General features: G+C 52.3%; 1 long non-coding RNA gene across 1 annotated transcript; it reads right to left on the reverse strand.

Moving 5' to 3' along the window:
* Nucleotides 1-1,045: 1,045 nt before the first annotated feature.
* LOC138689237 (uncharacterized) lies at nucleotides 1,046-1,980 on the reverse strand. Its single transcript, XR_011328061.1, has 2 exons — nucleotides 1,917-1,980; nucleotides 1,046-1,452 (listed from the first exon to the last, which is right to left on the reverse strand). It is a non-coding gene; the product is annotated as an uncharacterized lncRNA (long non-coding RNA).
* Nucleotides 1,981-7,370: the final 5,390 nt, after the last annotated feature.

The following is a 7,370-nucleotide window of genomic DNA, read 5'->3' on the forward strand; positions in this document are numbered from 1 at the left end:
CGTACAGCGCGATATCTTCTGGCCGCCAGACCCTAACTACCTACATTTCCCCCCTCCCTATGCGTAATTAAATTGGCTAAAATATAACAATTTTAGAAGAATATATATATCGCAATCTTGGGTAAAAAACATACTAAACGCATAACTAAATTAGCTAAAATATCTTATTCTTATTCTATGCTTTAAACATATATGACAAACTTGAATAAAAAACATAAGGCACACTAAGCAAGAGGTAACTGGGGGGTAACTGGGAGTTAACGGGGTGTAACTGGGGGTAGCTGAGGGAAATTTTGAACAAGAACATTCTTAAAGCAGTTGTTGGTGTTTTTCCAACATGATGTTAACGTTCTCTAGCCGGCTCTTGACAAACGACACGAGCCTATTCAATATACAGGGTCCAAAGATCAATGCTATCACGATCATTGCGATCGGCCCTATCAAGGTAGATATCAGGGTGGTCAGCCATGGTGAATGGTTAAACCATGATGTGAACCAGCTTTGCTGTGCTTCTCGTTCCCTTTTCCGTTTTTCCAATCCCTCTTGCAATTTGGCCATAGTGTCCCTCACTATTCTGGTGTGGTCTGCATATACACAACACTCTTCCCTCAATGCAGCGCACACTCCCCCTTGTTGTAAGAACATTAGGTCTAATCCTCTTCAATTTTGCAACACTACTTCAGATAATGATCTAATTGATTGTTCTAATGCACTTATTGATTGTTCAGTTCTAGCCAGGTCCTCATCTACTGCCACCCTCAAGGCGCTAAATTCTTTACTCTGTTGCACCAAGGATGCTACTCCTGTACCTATTCCCGCACCTCCTATGATCATTAGGGTAGCTACTGTTAGTGCTGTAAGGGGTTCTCGTTTTGACAGATGATGTTCTGGGGTGATCTGTGAGTAGTAGACAACTTCTTCGGAATGGTAAAAGATTTTAGGGACTATAGATACCTGGACACAATATTCTGAGGATTCATTAAATTTTTCCAACGACAAACAAGGTGTAACTCCAATAGTAGAACAAACCCACTTGGCATTTTCGGCCGGTATTAACCACTTTGCAGGGGTTTTATATTGTGTCTTGTTAACACACAGTTGTTCTTTGTGCTTTGGAACTTTGCCTACACACATGCTACTTCCCACCACCTGTGCTAATGTAATCCCTTGCTTTTCTGTGTCCCATATACACTGGGCCAGATTTGTACCACTTACCTGTATCGGTATGTCACTTACTCCTACAGCCTCATAAAAGGGTGGTTTTATTCCATAGCACAACCAGCAATGCTCCGTAAGATTTGGGTTAGTTTTGTTTAGTACTTGGTAGCTAGCTTGCATCATCTTCCAGAGAGGATTTCCGTAAGGGATTTTGGTGGTGCGTGTCGCTACAGGTGTGGTAGTCTATTTTTCTGTTGATGTTTCCTGGTTGTTGGTCTCTTTAGTCACGTGGTCCTGACTGGGAATAGTCAGGACCACGTCATTAACAAGTGCTTCGTTGGGGCCTACTGGCAGTGGATCATTCGGGACAACCTCCTTTTTTATGAGAATTAGGCCACCCTTGTCTGTCCCTGGTTCTGTGTACCTTATTCCCCAAACTCTTCCAAGTAACCAACTGTCTTCTTGGGGCTTGGTAACATTTAAGAAAAGGTATTGACAATTTCCATGTCCTCGCCATGCTTGCGGTGGAATGCACCCATATGGACCCCACTGGACTTTTAGGTGTTTGTCTCTACCACTACCCGGAATCCAGGCAGGGGCAATGGTCTCACATCCCCAATAACTACAGTAGTATTGGTTAGGGGAGTTACAATACCCCTTCCCAGGATTCGAGCTGGGACACATATAAAATCCTAGGTATTCCCAACATCGGTCTCTCAGGACAAGCTGACACAGAGAGGCATTAAAACTTGGCGCACCTGATGTTATTTGAGTTGCGATAACTTGGTGATCCTCAAATCGAAGGAGGGACCATTTAAATGGTCGGTGGTGAGGGTGATGCATCTGGGCTTCTATAGGGACAGGAGATGGGGGCAGTCCCAGTCCCCTAATCTGCTGTGACTTTTGTCCCCCCAGTGCCTGCTCTGGGGGGGGGAACAGATTGGTCCCAGCAGGGTGGGTGATGGAGGTCCCGGGGCCGAGGGGGGTGATGAGGTTTTGGGGATGGAGCAGGGACCCCAGGACTTTCCTCCACTGCCGCGTGCACCCAGCCATCAGCCCCAGCGTTTTGTGTTCACTGCAGACCTTGATTTAACGTCACGCAATTAAGGCACGTGGTGAATGCCAAAGGGGGGGGCTGGCCTGGGCTGGGGGGCACGAGCTCGCCAAAGGAGGAGTGGGGAGATGCCAAAAAGCCTGAGCAGCAACACCACATTGCCACGGGCCGGTAAGGGAACACGCTGCGGGACCCTCAGGGAGGAATGGGGCTGGGAGGGCGCTGGCACCCCCAGCCCTCCTGTCCCCCCTCCCCCTGGATCCCTCCAGCCTCCCCATCTCCCCGCCAACTCTATACAGTCCTGTTTGCGCTCCACAAACTCCACCGGCTGCCCCCGACTCCATCTAGTCCCACCCAAGACCATGAGGGCAGACCAGGACCCCCAAGCTGGCCCCCATCCTGACCCCCCAGCTCTGCCAGAAACTGGGATGCAAGCCCAGGAGAGGGGGTGCAAGCCCAGGGCACCTCCAAATCCCCCCCCCCCAACCCACAGAGCGCCAACCCTGGACCCTTCCCATATTTTCTCTCTCCAGAAGCTGCTGCTGCTGCCTTCTGAGGTGCTGGAACTGATGGTGTGGGAAGGGGGAACACAGACAGAGGACATTTTGGAGGAAGGGAGAAGCCGAAAGCCCTTAATGAGCCTTCATTAGCCGGGGAAGAGGAGAACAAGAACAAGGATCAACACAGCTCTTCTCCCGGCAAGTCAGGAGCAGCGGGGAGGCATCGGTCCCCATCCCACCACCCAGCCCCTCCGCACCCTGCACCACCAGCTTCCCACCCGGCTGCTCCCCATAGCTCCCCACTGATGGGGGAAGAGACACGGTGACTGCTCCAGAGTTTTTTTCAGCCAAACTTTCCCCAGATGCTTTTGCAGCCCCGGCATTCCCACTGAGCCGCTGTTTCTCCCGTGTTTCCAGCCGCCTCTGACATACACCCACCCACCTCAACCCCAAGCCCGGAGCAGCCGCTGATGCCCCACGCTCCCGGGGGCCATGTTTCAGATGGAGGTTTTACCCACTGCAGCCCCCGGAGCTGGAGAATGGCTGGATAAATCACTCATGGGAGGGAAAGCATCACTGCCCCAGCCCACCTCAGCTGGCCTTTCCTGCAGCTCCAGGTTTATCTGTGTTTGTCCCAGCAAGATGCTTTTTGGGCTCTCGGGATTACAGCTCCCCCAGGACTAATCCAGGAACCCATTCATCACCACAGGCTGCAGCAGAGCTGACATCTTCTCCCTCCAAGAATACTTTTTGCTGCTTTCCCTGCACAGAGCACAAGGAGACTCTACTTTTCCCCATGTCTTGCTCTCCCCTCCCAAGCAATTCGCCCAGGACTAGTGTCTCACCACTGAGGATTTGCTGCTGTCGGTGTCTCGCCCAAGGCTCGTAGCTGCCAGCGTCCCTCCAGCCAGGCCAGCTCGGTGCCGAGCCCTGCATCTCTCCCAGGACCCACTTGCAGCCTCGGCAGCACAAAGCCACCACGTTTGCTGCATCCTTGTCGTCCCATGGGCCCTGTGCGCCCCAACCACCCCATTCCCCCCAGCAGCCTGGGGTACCCCCCTGCCCTCTGGAGAACAGCAAGGGCAGTGGAGACACCGAGCACCTGGATGGATGTCCTTGCAGGCAACAGACTCCTTTCTCATCCCAGATCTTTGTATTCCCATCCCTGGCACCCGAAACTCAGGGGGGGCAGGACCAGGTGCTGCATTCCATCCCCTCCCTGCCACCAAAACAAGGCCTGAATGAAGGAACCAACGACAGCTGTTAAACACCCTGCAAGCCCCCAAAAGAGGGTCCAGCTGGGGGACAGACCGTGTCTTGCTGTTTGGCTCCCCACCAGACAGCCCCTGGGGTGGGAGGTGACCTGCAGGGCCAGGGCTGTCCCAGGGCAGCCGGGAGGGGAAGGGGCCAGTTGGTCAATAAAGGATCTCATCCATAAATGTACGGGGACGCACGCCATCCCCCAAGCCAGCTCCAGGCACAACGCTAACTCCTCTGGGCTCTCAGCACCCCTGCACCCCACTCATCTCCGGTGGTCCGAGGACACGGGTGCTCCCCTGTACGCATGGATGCAGCGGATCGGACTGGTCTCTCCCCTCTCCCAAGGCACCCACCGGGCATCAGAAGAGCTGCACGTCCCCCAGGAACTGCACCCAATGGGGACTGTCAGAGCACCCAGGTCTGCAGAGCTGCCGTGGCTCCGTGGAGGGGTCCCTGCTCTGGCAGCGGGGATGCAGCACCCACCCTCCTCCTGGGGAAGGAGCTGAGCTCCAGCCCAGCTGCACATTCAGCATCGCCCAAGTGGGAGCTGGATGCTCAGACCCCCCCCAAGTTCCCCTCATCTGCCAGGGATGCTGGGCAGGGCAGAGATTTTGGGGTCCCTGCAGGACACAGTCAGTGACTTGAGGCCACAGAGAGAGGGCTGCAGCCACTGCACCAGGTTCTTCCATACCGCTCACAGCCTCTGCCCCGGCCTGGAGCCATCAAAGATGCTTATTTTAAAAGTGTCTTGTCCTTCCCCGCCAGCACCACTGCCTCCCAGTCCTTGCAGTGCTCTGCAGCCCCCAAATGGCTCAGAGAGGCTGGGAGAGCATCGCAGAGGGGTACAGAGCAGCACACAACCATGCACAGCCGTACACAGCCACGCAAAACCACGCACGGCCGTGTACAGCCATGCCACAACCACGCACAGCGGTGCAGACCCATTGCACGATGCTGCAGAGCGGTGCACAACCATGCACTGCAGCAGTACATAACCACGCAGCACCAGCGCGATGCCTGCGTGGCTGTGCCACCGCACCCTCCCAGGCACTGCTGCTTGCACCCACTGCAGGGCTTTTTGCTTTCGCCTTTTGGATCTGAAGCCTTGAGGCTTATGGGGACGTCTGGCAATTTCCTTTTTCCAAGCAAATGAACCAGGAGCAGAGCGGCAGATGGTGCCAACAGCGAGAGCAGCGCTGGGTGCCCAACCACAGTACAGAAACCTGCCCTCCAAACCCCCCTGCCTGGATTCTGCTGCCTCCAGGGCTCAGCTGAACTGTTCCCTTCCAGGGGGTCGGGGTGTTTGCAAACAGTTCGGAAAACCCCAAACGAGTCCCTGCGTGGACCCATTGTGCAAAAGCCAAGCTCAGGTTTATACAACTCCAGGAACCGCAGCTGCAAAGAGGCTTTTCTTTTGCTGGTAGCCGGTAAGCGCAGCTCCTGGCTCCCATCTGTCCTTTGCTTCCCAGCCACCGTGTCCTAAAGCATCCTGGCCCCTGCACCCTGCTAGCGAGGGGATTTGGGCAGGGGAAATTCACCTCCCTCTAAGCAGGGGAGAGCAGGACATCAGTAGGTAAAATCCAGACAGGGATCCCTTTCCCCACACAGCCCAAGGAACCATTGGCAAATATTTTGCCCTCTTTCCACCCCCCCCCCCCCAAGAAATAGCAGTAATAAATACCTTTTTGCTCTTACCTGTGCCACGCTCACAGGGAGACGGCCTTCAGTTATAATTATGGAAGGGTTGGGTTTCTTTTGCCTGTATCCTGAAGCCTGCCCCGCACAGACACACTGCAGCTGACTGAAAGTGAAGCCTCCTCAGACACACTAGAAGTTTCCATTTTTGTCCCAGTTTAGACAAGAACAGGACCAGGTCCAGACTGAAGCAGTTCCTAGCTAGTCCTGCCCTCCGAGCATCCTCAGAAGGGTCGGCAGAAGCAGGTACAACCAAGTCGTGCATCAAATACCCACTTTTTTTCCCCTGCATCCAAGCTACCCCTTTTTCCCAGGACTATTTCTACCCTTCAGGACATGCACTTGGCCTCTTCCTTTAAAAAAACAACCTCCTAATATTTAACATTAGGCTCAATTTTGGTGTTATACCTTCCGTTCCCCTCCAGAAGCCCCGCAGGTCTCCCAAACAGGAAAGGAGGAACACAGCCAGTCAGCAATGTAGAAAACTACCTATTTTTCTCTCCCCTCTCCAGTTTGGGGTGAAATGGGCCTGTTTCAGGTCCCTGGGCATGCCGGACTCCCATCCCCACACACAGCCCCGGAGGCGACTGGTTTCCATGGAAGTGATGCCAAGGTTGAAGGCGCTGCAGAATAAATCCTGTGGGGAACACAGGCACCACGAGTGCAACATCCCAGCAATTCACCTGCTTTGCCTTAAAAGAGGAAAGAAAAAAAAAAAAAAAAAGAGTATTTCAGTTCTCATGCGGCTAAACATAAGGGGAAATTCAAGCAGCAGCATGCAATGCCAGCGTGGGGCCATCCCAGGTTGGAGGACACGGATATGACCTGCGAATAGTTTTTTTTTTTTTCTTATGTAAAAATAATTGCAGGTACTACACCTGCATCTGAAGCCTTGGGGTTTTCAAATCACATCTTCCTGTTCCTCTCCCTTCTCTCTTGGGTCATTGCTTGAAGACCAAAATGGAGAACAGTGTCTGACCAACAGTGAAACCAAGCACGCAAACGCCTGCCAGGCACAGCAGAAAAGCTGATTCTCTCAAAAGACAAATTGTTTAATTTGGGCTTTTAATCAAGTTTCTGCCCCGATTTCCTCCAGCTTTGCAAATGACACAGGCTTTACACTCCCCATCTGAAAACACAGGAGGACACCAGTAAGGAATTTGGGTTTTCAGTCAGCTCAGAGGTGAACAGAGAGGCCAAAGCTATCAAAGAACTAAAAGGACAGAAATCCTTCCAGAGAAAACAAGTAAAATATCCCAATAAAATGCAAATGGCCACAAACTGCTTTTGACACCTGCAGAAACACCAGCCCAAATCACCCCCAGGAAGCAGCCCAAGTCATCACCCAACACGCACCGGGCTATTTGGAGCTGGGTTTTGTTTGCTTTTCAGAAGCAAGAATTAGTCAAAAAAAAAAATTAAAAAAAAAAATTAAGCATGCTTTTCAGTGAGTACATACAAGGCTTGTGAGTATTTGCTGTCCTGCGTGGTGCAGGAACAGGGTGATGGGAAAGCAAGGCTCACCACGCTGATTTTCCACCCAAGGTGAGAAGAGCAGAGCTGGCTGCTTCCAGGTGTTTCCCAACTGTGATGTAATAATTGAGATATTTTCAATATAGCACAATTTTCCTTGACAACAACCCATTATCGACAATTAAAGCACTGTTACTGGCTTAGACAGTAGATTCGTTTGTGGCTCTTTT

Source organism: Haliaeetus albicilla, chromosome 16 (assembly GCF_947461875.1).
Source record: "Haliaeetus albicilla chromosome 16, bHalAlb1.1, whole genome shotgun sequence".
Taxonomy (NCBI): Eukaryota; Metazoa; Chordata; class Aves; order Accipitriformes; family Accipitridae; genus Haliaeetus; species Haliaeetus albicilla.